General features: G+C 36.8%; 1 protein-coding gene and 1 long non-coding RNA gene across 4 annotated transcripts in view; one reads left to right on the top strand and one right to left on the bottom strand.

Moving 5' to 3' along the window:
- Window positions 1-18,089, top strand: part of TBXA2R (thromboxane A2 receptor) — a 165,044-nt gene that overhangs the window by 97,871 nt on the left and 49,084 nt on the right. The window lies entirely within an intron of this gene.
- Window positions 1-18,089, bottom strand: part of LOC128649706 (uncharacterized) — a 257,962-nt gene that overhangs the window by 208,895 nt on the left and 30,978 nt on the right. Inside the window, exon 2 of the long non-coding RNA XR_008400686.1 lies at window positions 3,434-3,527. This is a non-coding gene — a long non-coding RNA (uncharacterized LOC128649706). The remainder of the gene's footprint in view (window positions 1-3,433; window positions 3,528-18,089) is intronic.

Below are 18,089 nucleotides of genomic sequence, written 5' to 3'. Positions count from 1 at the left end.
CAGGTCATGTCTCGCTGTTTCAAACCTGGCAAAGTTATATTTCTTATATTTCTCTTTAACTTTTTCAAAGTTTTCTTTAAACCTCGCTGGCATGGAAAGAAATCACACAAAGTCTTTGGAATTTTTTTTTAAACCTTGTATTGTAATGTAGGAGTCACTGTTTCACATAAAGAACACTTTCCAAAGCCTTTACTTCATTAGGGAATAGATTTCTATTTTTAATGTTTTTAGGGATATATTCTAGTTCCTCTATCAAGAACTCTTTGAATATTTACAACTATGTATTGTTAGATACTTGTGGATTCAAATTCAATTTGTTTTAGAAATTAGTCTGTACAAATCTCCCACTCAGATGTTCTAAAATGGTGTCCAGTTCATATACAGGACTATTGTAATGGATTCTAGTGTCCATCGTATCTGTCAAAATCGGTTGTAAATTAAAAATCTTTTAATTTTCTTTCTGCGAAATATTTTTGCATGGTTAATTTCTGTGTAAATCTATTTATATCAACAAAAAGGATACACATGTTATGGGAATTGGAAGGGCTGAATGATAAGCCTTTTCCCAACACTCTAATTTCATTGTCTGTTAAGCAATGTGATGAGAGTTTGTAAATTCCCATATTTAGTCTTTGCAATCTTGCCTTTTTGGAGGCGGTCCCATGCCCTCTGCACCCCCGTCTGCGTATGGTCTTTTCCTTTCTGGGGATTGGATATGTGTGGTTAGTGGTTCTAGATAGCTCGCTATTTTCCGCTCGGACCAAGATTGTTGTTTTGGTCTGTGCTCTAAAAAAAACAGCATTATCAGATGGATTTCTATTACCATTATGATTGTGATTGTAAGTTGGAGGAGGTCTCATATTGGCTGTAAGGGGAGTGTCAGGTTTATTGAACACTTCATATCGATTAGATATTAACAAATTATCATTAATGGGATAATCAGCATTTCCTCTTCTTATTGGCTCATACCTGTTGTCATTGTCATAGTAATGTAAATCTCTGTGCCAAACTGGTCTTGATTGATTAGGGTTATATTGTGTAGACCCATATTGTGTGGAACCCATTTTATTAGTGTTGGAGCCAAATTATGTGTTATAGGGTTGTGCTGATCTATCTCCCTGATTATGTTTATCATTATAATTATCATAGTGTTGCCTATTATTACCACTTGTTCTGTGGCTATTCGTCCTATCTACCACAGTCCATTCATTGTCCCTTGATTCGCTAGACTGAATATTACCAATAGAATTATTATTGTTTTGGTGTGCATACAATCTCTCATTAGTGGTACGATTACCACTTGTGTTATGATTCTCGTTGTCAATCTTATTGTGTGAGCTATCATTAGGAGTCCTATTTGGGGCATTGTTGTATCTGTTATGGTTTTTGTTTCTATTTCTATGTTTACCATGATTATAGGTGTGAATTTCACCTCTGCTATAGTCACCCTCATCAAGTATTAATTTATGATTTTTATTAGCCAGTAGTTCTTTCTGATAAGCATCAGTTTTCTGTAGAGTCAGTTTATTGAGTTCTTCATATTCAGTAGAGAATTTTAATTTATCAAGGTGTTTTTGTAATTATTCTATTTCAATGGTGATTTAAGCAACTAATGCTTCTCTATGTAATATTAGAATTCTCATTAACTGGAAGGAACATTCTCTCAAAGTGTCCTCCCATTTGCAAGTTAGCATTATCTTTAAATTAGCAATTTTTGAAAATCCTCAATCCTTTTAGGGATTTGTTTTTTCTCAAGGTACTTTTTTAACATTTCAGCATCCCACCAATGCCTGCACCCAGTGTTAATTAGCTCCTCTAATTGTGAAAAGGATAAGTGTGTAGTTAAATCCTCCATATTGTCATTATCACTGAGTGCAGGGTTCGTGGGAGCAGCAGAGAAGATCAACTGAAGTCTCTTATTAACCCTTTCATTGATAGATAGCATAGTGGCAGCTAAAATACATAAGAACAAAGCAAGATAGGAAACCACAATATATAGCAGAATATTGTGTGTGAGGTGCACCAGTAATAGCCCCCAAAGAGGCGAAATACACATTGATAAAGCAACAAAAATAGCAATGCCTATAATTTATCCGATACTCATGTGAGCAATCTAACATAAATGGATATAAAAGTCAAAATGTCCCCCAAAATGTCCTGTAGCAACAAGACGAAATGTAATCGTCAGGCTGCTCTCTCGAAAAAGGTGGATCAGATGAAACTATGTCCTATAAGACAATAAAGAAGAGGTGCCTTATTGTGCAGTGTCTCAAACACAGTGCAGTGGCGTGTGGCAACGACAAAAAGGGGTACTCACAAACGAAGGTGCACATCCAGTGCAATAATGTGCAGACCGAGGCTTCAGAGCCGCTCGGCTGACTCAAACACTCCAGCAGAGCAGCAAGACCGTGGAGGGGCTCGTCTCCAGTGACATCACGGCTTCCGGTCCTAAGAAAGGGAACACTGCCAATAACATAGTAGCACCTACGATAGGTCTGAGTTATGCAGGGTCCCCAGCGTATGTCCAAAAATTGCAAGGAAGAGCAAGGTTCAATAAAATAATTTATTAAAATATATTTAAAATGTTGCACAGCCGGCTGTATGACACATTAAATACCTTGCTCTATTTAAAACCCCCAAGTAGCCAATCAAATTGTCAGCAAATCGCACACCCGTAGCAACGCTCAATGTCTATTGGTAAGTGGGAGTGGGTCCTATTGAATGATTTGATGCTTGCCAATGGGTGTGAAATAAAGAAACAAAATACATAGCAAATACAAGAAACAACAACAAAAACGACATCAGAAGAATATCAAAAGGAAACAATAAACCCCATAAATATCATTAGTGATAACAAAAGTACATCATCGCCATTATAGTGATATGAAGTATACAATAATAGTGAAAATAGCCGTAATACATATTACGTATCAAGTGACAGGATGATTGAGTAATGTATAGCATTTAACCACTTATTCATGTGATGTTACAGTTTATCAAATAGGTAAATAACATATAAAACATTGTGAGGAAATAGATGAATCATGACATAATAGGTGATAGAAAAATGTTAAGGGAAGCGGTGTATAGGTAGGTGAACAACCATTAGGCCTATAGCATGTGAAGAAATAATGAATGGATACGTTACTGAAGACATTAGTGTAAAAGAAGAATGAGTAAAACACTGTGATTCATAATGCATTAAAATGTGAAAGTAAATGTAATGTACAAGTTATTTAGTTACTCAAGAATATAACCTATTAGTATATCAAATGGATAAAAGGCCAATAAATCTCGTAAGGGATAGGTCAGATCATATAATGATCCTTAGTGAATGATAAAATAATCAATGTTACAAGAAGCATTAGTGTGAGCAGAATACAGATAACATTCTACACATCTACTCATTCTACACATCCTTTTAAAAACTTACTTAGAAGCTGACAGTTTAGCTCTGTTGATGAGGTTTGGCTGGAACACAGTTAAAGGGGCTGAGGAAATAAGAAGAGCAGACACTCCCTCCTTCCCTGCATATGAAAAGACAGATAACATAAACAGGAGCCAGCAGGAGGCTGTAAATGCAATTATGCAACTGACTGACTGTGGGGCTTGGTTAGGAGTCTGAAAATCAGCACAATATTATTAAAAAAATAGGCAAAACTATATATTTTTACAAAACCACTACCAGATGGACTTTATAAATGGATCATCTACCAAACATTTATGCAAAGAAAAATCTAGTGCACAATGTCCCTTTAAGTGTTCCGTTTTCCATTGTCTATAAATTTAGTTAGATAAACCGTATAATCCCATTCCTGTATTCACTTATATGCACTATCTAACCCACCTACCAATTCAGCATTTAAAAAGTTGGTAATAAAAAAGGATCACTTAGTTGAGATATTCTTACGCAAAGTGGTAATCAGATCCCATGTACTAAACAGGTGTCTGTGAATATACAAATGTAAGCATTGTGGGGGTCTAAGATCTTTCGTGGACCCAAAATAATGTGCCTACTCTGGAGTCTTTTAAGATGTGCAAATGTATAGAAACCCAAGCTTTGAAGTCTCCAGAGCTGTGCCAATCAAGGACCTGTTGAAGAGTAACTATGTTGTAATAATTCGGGAGTCCTAGACCCCCTTCTTTAGTTGTTCTGTAAAGAGTATCTCTGCAAACTCCAGATTTACTGTTTCTGGAAATGGAAGAATTGATAGAGTTTTGAAGCTGGCTGATATATATGGATCAACAAAGCCTGTAGAATATACAAAATTCTGGGGAAAGATGTCATTCTAATGGATTTTTTCATATTAATTAGGAAATTATATATTTGGTTTTGATGGGTGATGTTTTTATTGGGATATCATCCACCATAATGACTGTAAAAATATTGATGTTGGACGGACAATGCCATAAGCAACACTGTAGCAGATAGCGCTAACCGTAACCAAGATACCAGGTAATATTATAGCAGTTGTTGCAAAGTGTCCTACAGCATTGTTGTTGAACATCATCTATTTACCTGATTACAGTGCTGTTGAACATATTACTGTTTTATAAATAAATCATAATAATAATTTGTTAATTTACTTTCTTGTAAATAATTTTTTAATAATCTTTGCCTTCACCTGTTCACTTTTATACTTCTATATTAACCTGAAAAAGTATATTCAATCATAAAGTAACTGATGTGCTATTCATTGGTGTTTCAAAGGGGTTAGGGGGGGTGTTATGCACAGCCAAGCAATATTGTACCAACGCCAAAGATCAAAGATGTCAAAATTCATGCATGTGCAAGGCAGTTTCCGCTTTACATGTCTCCAGGACAAGTGGTGTTATGTGATAAATGGAAATTTAAATATTAAAAGCAGGACTAATGTAAAAAAAAACAAAAAACTGTTGATCTACAAGCAGCACTACATTTAATATGGAGCTTTGGCAACTACAGTTTGTAAGGCCAGGAATCAATCGCTGTCTTACTAAATAGTGTCAGTTACTAAGAAATAAATTATGTTTTAAATATAACAAATACTTTTTGTAATTTAATTCAGTAATAGGTAAATACTAACTAACTGAAAAAACGCACAATTAATTAATAAAAAATAAATAAATTTTTTACTTTATTTAATTGATTTTTATCTTTAAAATATTTTCTGTAACCCTTTAGAACCTTTGCAAGGATTAACTAGAACATTAATATTATGTATTTCTTCTCAGCATTATTTATTCTTGGTATATTATAGTATTACCATAAGAGATTTAGGGCTAGATTACAAGTGTAGTGCAAGCGATATTAGCGCTCCACTATGTAATACTAGCACATGATAATGTGCGCTGGTATTACAAGTAAATCGCAATGCGAACGCGATCTTGTGTTTGCATTGCTTGGAAGCATTTCGCTCATGAGAGCACGTTACCATAGGCTCCTATGGGAGCCTCGTTCTGATGCTGTCAGAGTGGCATCAGAACCTTGCACATTGAAGTGGGTAAGTAGCGCAGCGATGGGCAGCAAATATCTATACTATAATTGTGTTTGTAACGCGTCCGTCAGTGTCGCCAGTTGCGCACGCATCCTCAAAGGAATGTTGGCTGTGCGAGGCAGCCAAAAGAATGTTGGCTGCATGCGCAGCCAAAAGAATCCACATGGATGCAGCAAAGCTGCATCCTGGTGTATTTAAAAAATGGCAGGGTGGTGAAAGAATCCACCACAGATGGATTCTTTCACCACCCTGCCATTTTCGGAATCCATCTGGATGCAGCGTAGGCAAACCCGAAGCCTTAAAAAAAACAAAAAACATGCAACCGCCCGCACAAAATAACTAAAAAACATGTAACCGCCCGCAAGAAATAAAAATAAAAACACGTAACCGCCCGCACGAAGTATAACAAAAAAAAAATAACCTCCCGCACAAAGTATTAACAAACACCTAAACCGTCAACACCCACATCGCAAAACAATAAAGTAATTAACCCCAAATCTGCATATAACATAATTAAAATATTAACCTCTTAATCGTCAATCACCCACATCGAAATAAACCTAATTAACCTATTAACCCCTAAACCGCAAAACACCTGCATCGCAATAAACCTATTTAACCTATTAACTCTTAAACCGCTAACCCCCCACATCGCAATAAACCTTATTAACCCATTAACCCCTAATCCACCAAACACCCACATCCAATCAACCTAATTAACCTATTAACCTCTAAACCGCCAAACCCCCCACAACGCAAATAACTAATTTAATTACTAAGCCCCTTACCTAACACCCACTAAATTAACCCCAATTACTACTAAATTACAATTAAAATAATAAAAACTAACATCAAATTACAAAAAATAAAAAGTCTAACATTACAGAAAAAAAATAAACAAAATTATCAAAAATTATTTTTTTATACCTAATCCCTAGGAAAATAAAAAAGCCCTCCCAAAATAAAAACACCCCCTAATCTAAACCCTAAAAGGGTCTTTTTTAGGGCATTGCCCTAAGTTAAACATCTCTTTTACCTCTAAAAAATACTAAGGCCTAGATTTAGAGTTGGGCGGTAGCCGTGAAAACCAGCGTTAGAGGCTCCTAACGCTGGTTTTGGGCTACCGCTGGTATTTAGAGTCAGTCAGGAAAGGGTCTAACGCTCACTTTGCAGCCGCAACTTTTCCATACCGCAGATCCCCTTACGTCATTTGCGTATCTTTTCAATGGGATCTTTCTAACGTCGGTATTTAGAGTCGTGGCTGAAGTGAGCGTTAGAAATCTAACGACAAAACTCCAGCCGCAGAAAAAAGTCAGTAGTTAAGAGCTTTCTGGGCTAACGCCGGTTTATAAAGCTCTTAACTACTGTGCTCTAAAGTACACTAACACCCATAAACTACCTATGTACCCCTAAACCGAGGTCCCCGCACATCGCTGCCACTCGATTAAATTTTTTTAACCCCTAATCTGCCGACCGCCACCTACGTTATCCTTATGTACCCCTAATCTGCTGCCCCTAACACCGCCGACCCCTATATTATATTTATTAACCCCTAATCTGCCCCCCTCAACGTCGCCTCCACCTGCCTACACTTATTAACCCCTAATCTGCCGAGCGGACCGCACCACTACTATAATAAAGTTATTAACCCCTAATCCGCCTCACTCCCGCCTCAATAACCCTATAATAAATAGTATTAACCCCTAATCTGCCCTCCCTAACATCGCCGACACCTAACTTCAATTATTAACCCCTAATCTGCCGACTGAATCTCGTCGCTACTGTAATAAATGGATTAACCCCTAAAGCTAAGTCTAACCCTAACACTAACACCCCCCTAAATTAAATATAATTTAAATCTAACGAAATAAATTTACTCTTATTAAATAAATTATTCCTATTTAAAGCTAAATACTTACCTGTAAAATAAACCCTAATATAGCTACAATATAAATTATAATTATATTATAGCTATTTTAGGATTTATATTTATTTTACAGGCAACTTTGTAATTATTTTAACCAGGTACAATAGCTATTAAATAGTTAAGAACTATTTAATAGCTAAAATAGTTAAAATAATTACAAAATTACCTGTAAAATAAATCCTAACCTAAGTTACAATTAAACCTAACACTACACTATCAATAAATTAATTACATAAAATACCTACAATTATCTACAATTAAACCTAACACTACACTATCAATAAATTAATTAAATACAATATCTACAAATAAATACAATGAAATAAACTAACTAATCAGATTGAGCTCGCATTCTATTGGCTGATCGGAACAGCCAATAGAATGCGAGCTCAATCTGATTGGCTGATTGGATCACCCAATCGGATTGAACTTGAATCTGATTGGCTGATTCCATCAGCCAATCAGAATTTTCCTACCTTAATTCCGATTGGCTGATAGAATCCTATCAGCCAATCGGAATTCGAGGGACGCCATCTTGGATGACGTCCCTTAAAGGAACCTTCATTCTTCAGTTGGACGTCGAACGAAGAGGATGGATCCGCGCCGGAGGTCTTCAAGATCAGTCGCTCGTCATCCGATGGAACAACATAGAAGATGCGGCTTGGATGAAGATGTTTGCTGGTCCGGATGTCCTCTTCTGCCCGGATAGGATGAAGATTTCTTCCCGAAGATGGACTTCTTCATTTGCCGCTTGGATCCAGACTTCAGCCCAAGGATGGACGTCACTCTTCAGCCCCCCGCTTGGGCTTGGATCAAGACTTCAGACCCTCTTCTGGACCGATTGGTGAACCCGGTGAGGTGAAGACAAGGTAGGAAGCTCTTCAGGGGCTTAGTGTTAGGTTTATTTAAGGGGGGGTTTGGGTTAGATTAGGGGTATGTGGGTGGTGGGTTGTAATGTTGGGGGGGGGGTATTGTATGTTTTTTTTTTACAGGCAAAAGAGCTGAATTCTTTGGGGCATGCCCCGCAAAGGGGCCTTTTAAGGGCTGGTAAGGTAAAAGAGCTTTGAACTTTTGTAATTTAGAATAGGGTAGGGCTTTTTTTTATTTTGGGGGTCTTTGTTATTTTATTAGGGGGCTTAGAGTAGGTGTAATTAGTTTAAAATTGTTGTAATATTTTTCTAATGTTTGTAAATATTTTTTTATTTTTTGTACTTTAGTTAGTTTATTTCATTGTATTTATTTGAAGGTATTGTATTTAATTAATTTATTGATAGTGTAGTGTTAGGTTTAATTGTAGGTAATTGTAGGTAGTTTATTTAATTTATTTATTGATAGTGTAGCGTTAGGTTTAATTGTAGATAATTGTAGGTATTGTATTTAATTAATTTATTGATAGTGTAGTGTTAGGTTTAATTGTAGGTAATTGTAGGTATTTTATTTAATTTATTTATTGATAGTGTAGTGTTAGGTTTAATCGTAACTTAGGTTAGGATTTATTTTACAGGTAATTTTGTAATTATTTTAACTAGGTAACTATTAAATAGTTCTTAACTATTTAATAGCTATTGTACCTGGTTAAAATAAATACAAAGTTGCCTGTAAAATAAATATTAATCCTAAAATAGCTACAATATAATTATAATTTATATTGTAGCTATATTAGGGTTTATTTTACAGGTAAGTATTTAGCTTTAAATAGGAATAATTTATTTAATAAGAGTTAATTTATTTCGTTAGATTTAAATTATATTTAATTTAGGGGGGTGTTAGGGTTAAAGTTAGACTTAGCTTTAGGGGTTAATAAATGTATTAGAGTAGCGGTGAGCTCCTGTCAGCAGATTAGGGGTTAATACTTGAAGTTAGGTGTCGGCAATGTTAGGGAGGGCAGATTAGGGGTTAATACTATTTATTATAGGGTTATTGAGGCGGGAGTGAGGCGGATTAGGGGTTAATACATTTATTATAGTAGCGCTCAGGTCCGGTTGGCAGATTAGGGGTTAATAAGTGTAGTTAGGTGGAGGCGACGTTGGGGGCGGCAGATTAGGGGTTAATAAATATAATATAGGGGTCGGCGATGTTAGGGCAGCAGATTAGGGGTACATAGGGATAACGTAGGTGGCGGGGGTGTATGGAGCGGCAGATTAGGGGTTTCAAATAATATGCAGGGGTCAGCGATAGAGGGGGCGGCAGATTAGAGGTTAATAAGTGTAAGGTTAGGGGTGTTTAGACTCGGGGTACATGTTAGAGTGTTAGGTGCAGACGTAGGAAGTGTTTCCCCATAGAAAACAATGGGGCTGCGTTAGGAGCTGAACGCGACTTTTTTGCAGGTGTTAGGTTTTTTTTCAGCTCAAACAGCCCCTTTGTTTTCTATGGGGGAATCGTGCACGAGCACGTTTTTGAAGCTGGCCGCGTCCGTAAGCACCCTGGTATCGAGAGTTGAACTCTAAATACCAGCGGTATTTAAAAGGTGCAGCCAGAAAAAAGCACGTGTAGCTAACGCACCCCTTTGGCCGCAAAACTCTAAATCTAGGCGTAAGTGAGTACCTATTTGGGGCTTAGTGTTAGTTTTTTTTTTTATTATTGATTTTTTTTTAAGACTAAAAAAATTAGCTGAATGCCCTTAAGGGGCAATGGGTAGTGTAGGGTATTTAAGTGTTAGTTTTTTTTATTTTGGGGGGTTTGGTGGGTGGGGTTTTTTTTACTGTTAGGGGGTAATTGGTAATTTGTTTAGGTAAAAGAGCTGTTTAACTTAGGGAAATGCCCTACAAAAGCTTTTTTAAGGGCTATTGGCAGTTTAGTATTAGATTAGGGGTGTTTTTATTTTGGGGGTGATTTTTTTTTTAGGAGTATTAGTGTAGGTTAAAAAATTTAATTTTGGATAGCTTTGTTTATTTTTTATTTATTTCCGTAATTTTACATTTTTTATTTTTTGTAATTTAAGCTTTGGGGGTTGTAGATTTTTTTTTAAATAGACTGCCCTCTGGACCGGCTGATCTCCTAGTAAATATATATGTAAATTAATATATACATATATATATTTATGTGTTAATATGTGTATATACACATATTAACACATAAATATATATACACATATTAACACATAAATATATATACACATATTAACACATAAATATATATACACATATTAACACATAAATATATATACACATATTAACACATAAATATATATACACATATTAACACATAAATATATATACACATATTAACACATAAATATATATAAACATATTAACACATAAATATATATACACATATTAAGACATAAATATATATACACATATTAACACATATAATTGGATAATTGGTTAATTTAATAAATGTCCCCCAATGGGCCTCAAAATACAGTGGTGTGTAGTTTATTAAAAATTGTAGCATTTTTATTTTTTACTAAAATTACTGCAAGAAGCAGTTATGAGGGCTGAAAGTTGGCGGGTGTGGGGTGTTAGAAAAAACCTCCACTAAAAAGTGTGTTTACATTGCGGTCTATGAGGACTGTGTGCTCCCATTAAATATAAATGTATATGCTTTTATATACAATATATATATACAATAAATATATATTTGCTGCCCATCGCTGTACGACTTACCCCCTTCGCTGTGCTAGTTCTCATGCTGTGTCTCATGGCATGAGAACGAAGCTCTCATTGGAGCCTATGGAAGCGTGCTCTTGTTAGCGCAATGCAAACGCGAGCGCCGTGTTTGCATTGCACTTCACTTGTAATGCCAGCGCACATTTGCACGCCCTGGTTTTACTAAGCTGAGCACAAATATTGCTTTTGCGGAAGCGATATTTTGCCCTCAACTTGTAATCTGGCTCAAAAGCTCCACTACCTGATTTAAAAGGTCAAAGATGTATGGATTATAGTATTGTTGCTCATTTTAATATTAGATGCTTGTCTTTTCCACCTATATATCTGTCTTATATAGAATATCTGTCACTATGCATTTCACTTGATCACTATCACGTGTATGATTTGGAATTGTGGATTGTATTTGTTGATCTGATTGGACTAATCATCCATTGTTCACATAATTGCTATTTTTGTGGTATTATTACACATTGTTTGATTATCCCACATTGTTTTTTCCAACGTCACTGTTGACTATCTTTTTATTGGACAAACCGGTTTTGATCCCCTGTTTTTTTATTTTTTCACTCACACCATTTATATTTTTCACACATTACATGCACATTTGAGTTGTGAACACACAATCATTTGTTTTTAAGCACCTCGTGACCTATTGGTGGGTAGTGATGTCGCAAACCTAAAATTTTCGGTTCGCGAACGGCGGACTCGAACTTCCGGTATTGTTCGCGAACGTGCGAACCACCATTGAATTCAATAGGCAGGCGAACTTTAAAACCTACAAGGACTCTTTCTGGCCACAATAGTGATGGAAAAGTTGTTTCAATGGTACTAACACCTGGACTGTCGCATGCTGGAGGGGGATCCCTGGCAAAACTCACATGGAAAATTACATAGTTGATGCAGAGTCTGCTTTTAACCCATAAAGGGCCTAAATCACCTAACATTCCTAAATTGTTTGCAATAAAATAAATAAATATTGTAAAATTTTAGATTTTAATATTAAAATTATGTTAAGAAGTGCAATGCACATATGACTCTATGAGTGGTCGCACTGGCTGGCTGCTACGTAGGGCAGCAATTATAAAAACAGTATGCTGTGTAAGTCAGATAGACAGTTAGACACAGGCCTGATAGAAAATACAATTAGATTACACTAGCATAATGATTTAAAGACTTTTTTTTGGAAATTTTTAGAAAAAGGTTAAGCACATACATATGAGTCGTGGCTGATAGCCTTGGAAGGGCAGCTATTAAAAACAGTAGGCTCTGTAAGTCGGATACACACACGCCTGATAGAAAATACTATTAGATTACACTAGAAAAATTATTGAAATTATTTTTTTGGGGGGGGGAATTAAAAAAAGGTTAAACACATATGAGTCGTGGCTCATAGACTAGGGAGGGCAGCAAGTAAACACAGTAGGCTCTGTACGTCAGCAAAACACACAGGCCGGATAGAAAATTATATTAGATTACACTAGCAAACAAATTTAAACTTTTTTTTTTATATATTAAAATTAAGGTGAAGAAGAATAGATATGAGTGCTGGGTGGCTGCCTGGCACAGACCAATTAACCAAAAGACTGAAAAAAATGAGGTATATTAATGCTGAGTGAGCCTGACAGACACAGGCCTGATAGTAAATGTAATTAGATTACACTAGCAAAATATTTTTTTTTTTTAAATTTAAAATAATGTTATAAACGGATATTAACACTGGTGGCTGCTGGCTGGTACAGAGCAATGAACCAGAGTATATGCTGTGTGACACTGGCCTGATAGAAAATGAAAAAAAATGACACTAGAAAAATAATTAAATTTTTTGGTTAGTTAAATTTAAACTAATGTTGTTAGGGAGATATCAGTGGTGGCAGTAGTCACAGCATATGCTGTGAGCCTTAAACACACAGCTGAAAGCCAGGCAAATGTTAATAAAAAAAAAACGAAAAAAAAAAAAACGGCACGAAATGTAGCCCTAAAAAGGGCTTTTTGGGGTGCTGTGCTTGCAGCAGAGATGAGTGGAGTCCTTCTGGACTGTAAATACACTAGCCTAGCTATGTTTTTCCTATTAATGTCAGGAGCAAAAACACAACACGTCCTCTCATTAAGAAAGCAAGGTCGTTATGAGTCTAAAATGGCGGATTCCGAGTAGCTGGGAGGGTCTGTGAGGGAGTGTCTGATGTTGATTGGCTCTAATGTGTTAGGCGGCTGTGACATAAAGGGTCAAAGTTTCCACAATGATGACACATAGGGACGGATCGAACATCGCCATGTGTTCGCCCACAAACGCGAACAAGCTATGTTCGCTGTGAACCGTTCGCGGGCGAACAGTTCGGGACATCACTATTGGTGGGGTGATCCCCCATCTGTTCCATTATCGCAATAATTTGTTAGAAAACACTTCCCCCACTTCTTCCTCTTTAGAATAGAGGTCCCAGTGGCACCTTTTAGATTGGGTGTTCACACAATCTCCTTTCTAAATCCCAAGATCCAATCATTAGGACCTTTCAAACTTATGGTTTAAATCCACTATATTTCTGTTGTTTTTATTGTATGAGAAATTGTAATAAATTGTTTTTATGTATTTGTACTACACAGAGTGTTGATTCCTGAATTATACCTAAGCCTTAGGCGCTCCTATTTATCCTTAATTGTTACTGTATGTGTATGTGTAGGTCACTGTGTGTGTGTTCAGATCTGTGTGTATTTGTGTGTGCAGGTCACTGTATCTTGTGTGTATGGGTTTGTGTAAAAGAGCACATGGTGGATGTGAATAACAGTGGAAAAACTGCTTGCATGTACGTGTGTAAGAGTAGAAGGGCACCTGTTGGGTGTATGTAAGTGTTTAAGAGTTACTGGGGTGTGTACATGTGGAAGGAGAGAACCTTTGCATGTAAGCTAAGCACGGCTACCTGCAACTTGGAAGAGGTGATCAGCTTTTGTTGACAGGATTGCAATGACATAGCCTTTAACCTTGAGAACTTAATACCTAATACCAAGCAGTGAGCAAGAGATCAGCAGACCATCGCTACTGCGTGTGTAGCGCAGGCCACTATATCATCTCAATCGTTCCCAGTGCACTGAATTGATTTAAAGCATTCTAAATATTTTTTTTTTTTTAAGATAATGAATATGGCAATCTAGTTTCTATATATTGCACAATATAAGACAAGTTGTATTTACATACGAGAAATTGCCTTCCAAGGTCAGCTTCCATATTCTCACATTACACATAAGGAACAAGTAATAAGCATTAGACCTACACTATTCTTTGTGGTAAAGATAAAATGAAACTATTGTGTCTTTCTCAATACTTTGGAATTTCATTATTTAGAAAACAAATTTTATTGTAATATTTCAGCTTCATATCTATTGAAATGTATTTGGTTCATCTGGGAAATGAATATGCTATAATGTCTTTATTGGCAATTAGAATTTGTACAATAGTAAAATATATAACACTATATAATGGAAAGAGACGTGGTAATCTGTATCTATCTTTTTCACCCTATATTTTTATGAGTGTGAATTGTAATTCCAAAGACCAGAATTTTCCCCTGTGGTTGTGACAGAGGGACGTGTTATCTAAAATTTGTCAGATGGAATATGACCTCACTGACAGAGAGAATTGTTCTAAAAATAAATAAATAACCATCTGTCCCTGCAAATTGCGAGATGTCTCACATGGAAGGTAATGGCAAATGGAGCACTTTAACCATTAAAGGGACATGAAACCCAACATTTTTCTTTCATAATTCAGAAAGAGAATACAATTTTAAACAGCTTTCCATTCAATTTACTTCTATTATTTAATTTGCTTCCTTCTCTTGTTATCCTTTGCTGAAAGGTTGATCTAGGCAAGTTCAGGAGCAGCAGAGAACCTAGGTTCTACTTTCTGATTGGTACCTGCCTGTATATACCGATTGTTATTGGCTCACCCACGTGTTCAGTTAGAAACCAGTAGTGAATTGCTGCTCCTTCAACAAAGCATACCAAGAGAATGAAACAAATTAGATAATACAAGTAAATTAGAAAGTTGTTTAAAATTGTATTCTCTATCTGATTCCCGAAAGAAAATTTTGGGGTTTCATGTCCCTTTAACCCCTTAATGACCACATCACTTTTCCATTTTCTGTCCGTTTGGGACCAAGGCTATTTTTACATTTTTGAGGTGTTTGTGTTTAGCTGTAATTTTCCTCTTACTCATTTACTGTACCCACACATATTATATACTGTTTTTCTCGCCATTAAATGGACTTTCTAAAGATACCATTATTTTCATCATATCTTATAATTTACTATAAAAAAAATTATAAAATATGAGGAAAAAATGGAAAAAAACACACTTTTTCTAACTTTGACCCCCAAAATCTGTTACACATCTACAACCACCAAAAAACACCCATGCTAAATAGTTTCTAAATTTTGTCCTGAGTTTAGAAATACCCAATGTTTACATGTTCTTTGCTTTTTTTGTAAACTATAGGGCCATAAATACAAGTAGCACTTTGCTATTTCCAAACCATTTCTTTTCAAAATTAGCGATAGTTACATTAGAGCACTGATATCTTTCAGGAATCTCTGAATATCCATTGACATGTATATATTTTTTTTTAGTAGACAACCCAAAGTATTGATCTAGGCCCATTTTGGTATATTTCATGCCACCATTTCACCGCCAAATGCAATCAAATAGAAAAAATTGTTCACTTTTCACAAATTTTTTCACAAACTTTTGGTTTCTAACTTAAATTATTTACAAACAGCTTGTGCAATTATGGCATAAATGGTTGTAAATTCTTCTCTGGGATCCCCTTTGTTCAGAAATAGCAGACATATATGACTTTGGTGTTGCTTTTTGGTAATTAGAAGGCCGCTAAATGCCACTGCGCACCACACGTGTATTATGCCCAGCAGTGAAGGGGTTAATTAGGGAGCATGTAGGGAGCTTTTTGGGGTAGTTTTAGCTTTAGTGTAGTGTAGTAGACAACCCCAAGTATTGATCTAGGCCAATTTTGGTATATTTCATGCCACCATTTCACCGCTAAATGCGATCAAATTAAAAGAAACGTTAATTTTTTCTCAATTTTAGGTTTCTCACTGAAATTATTTACAAACACCTTCTGCAATTATGGCACAAATGGTTGTAAATGCTTCTCTGGGATCCCCTTTGTTCAGAAATAGCAGACATATATGGCTTTGGCATTGCTTTTTGGTAATTAGAAGGCCTCTAAATGCCGCTGCGCATCACACGTGTATTATGGCTAGCAGTGAAGGGGTTAATTATGTAGCTTGTAGGGAGCTTGCAGGGTTAATTTTAGCTTTAGTGTAGAGCTCAGCCTCCCACCTGAAACATCAGACCCCCTGATCCCTCCCAAACAGCTCTCTTCCCTCCCCCACCCCACAATTGTCCCCGCCATCTTAAGTACTGGCAGAAACTCTGCCAGTACTAAAATAAAAGGTATTTGGCCCTTTTTTAAAAAAAAAAAGCATATTTACATATGCTGATGTGTAGGATCCCCCCTTAGACCCCAACCTCACTGATCCCCCACCATACTGCTCTCTAACCCTTCCCCTCTGCAATAATGGGCGCCATCTTGGGTACTGGCAGCTGTCTGCCAGTACCCAGTTTTGTAACAAAATGAGCCTTTTTTTTTTTTAAATTCCCTTTTCTGTAGTGTAGCTTTCCCCCCCCCACCGAGACCAACCCCCAACCCCTTCCAAAACCCTTAGATTGCATTTAAGTTTTTTTTTTTTTTACTTTTTAACTTTTTTTTTTCTGTAGTGTAGCGGTTCCCACCCGCTCCCGCCCCGTGCACGCGCCCGCCCACCACCCCCGTGCACGCGCGCGCTCCCGTGCGCGCCCCCGTAGCTCCCGCCCCCCCGATCCCGCCCCCCTCCACTCCACATAGCGCACCGATGGCCGCCACCCCGCCTCCCACGTAAGCTCCCACCCACCAACGATACCGGCCATCGATGTCCGGTGCAGAGAGGGCCACAGAGTGGCTCTCTCTGCATCGGATGGCCAAGGGGGGTTATTGCAGGATGCCTCCATATCGAGGCATCACTGCAATAACCGGAAAGCAGCTGGAAGCGAGCAGGATCGCTTCCAGCTGCTTTCCACACCGAGGACGTGCAGGGTACGTTCTCAGGCATTAACTGCCTTTTTTTTGAGGACGTACCCTGCACGTCCTCGGTCGTTAAGGGGTTAAAGGTACATGAAACTCAAAAATGTTCTTTCATGATTTAGATAGAGCATACAATTTTAAACAACTTTCCAATTTACTTGTATTATCTAATTTTCTTTGTTTTCTTGGTATACTTTGCTGAAAAGGATACCAATGGCTTCTGATTGGTTGCTGCACAGATATGCCTCTTGTCATTGGTTTACTGATGTGTTCATCTAGCTCCCAATAATGCATTCCTGCTCCTTCAACAAAGGATACCAAAAGAATGAAGCAACATTGATAATAAAAGTAAATTTGAAAGTTGTTTAAAATGTAATGCTCTATCTAAAGGGACAGGAAACCCCAAAAATTATTTCATGATTCAAAGGACCACTAAATAAAAAAGAATTGAATAATTAACAAATACACAAAAAAATAATTAAGTAATAGCACTTACTTTTAATTTAAACCGAGCAGTAGATTTTTTTCTTTCATATTTAAAAGCAAATCCAATTTCCCTTCCTCCCGTATCATGTGACAGCCATCAGCCAATCACAAAATCCATATACGTAAATACTGTGCACTTTTGCACCTGCTCAGTATGAGATGAAATCTCAGAAAGTGTGCATAAAAAAAGAATGTGCACATTTTGATAATGGATGTATAATGATTTTTTTTTTTTTAATTGCATGCTTTGGGGTAGATTTTTCATAGTGCAAGCGGACATGATACAATGTAGTGTATCATGTTCCGCTGCACATCGATATGTGTACATCGCATACGCTGTCAGCATTTATCATTGCACCAGCAGTTCTTGTGAACTGCTGGTGCAATGCCGCCCCCTGCAGATGTGGCCGCTAACAGGGGGTGTCAATCAACCTGATCTTATTCGATCGGGTTGATTTCT

Source organism: Bombina bombina, chromosome 2 (assembly GCF_027579735.1).
Source record: "Bombina bombina isolate aBomBom1 chromosome 2, aBomBom1.pri, whole genome shotgun sequence".
In the NCBI taxonomy this organism is placed as follows: domain Eukaryota; kingdom Metazoa; phylum Chordata; class Amphibia; order Anura; family Bombinatoridae; genus Bombina; species Bombina bombina.
This window is presented reverse-complemented; position numbering and strand designations above follow the sequence as displayed.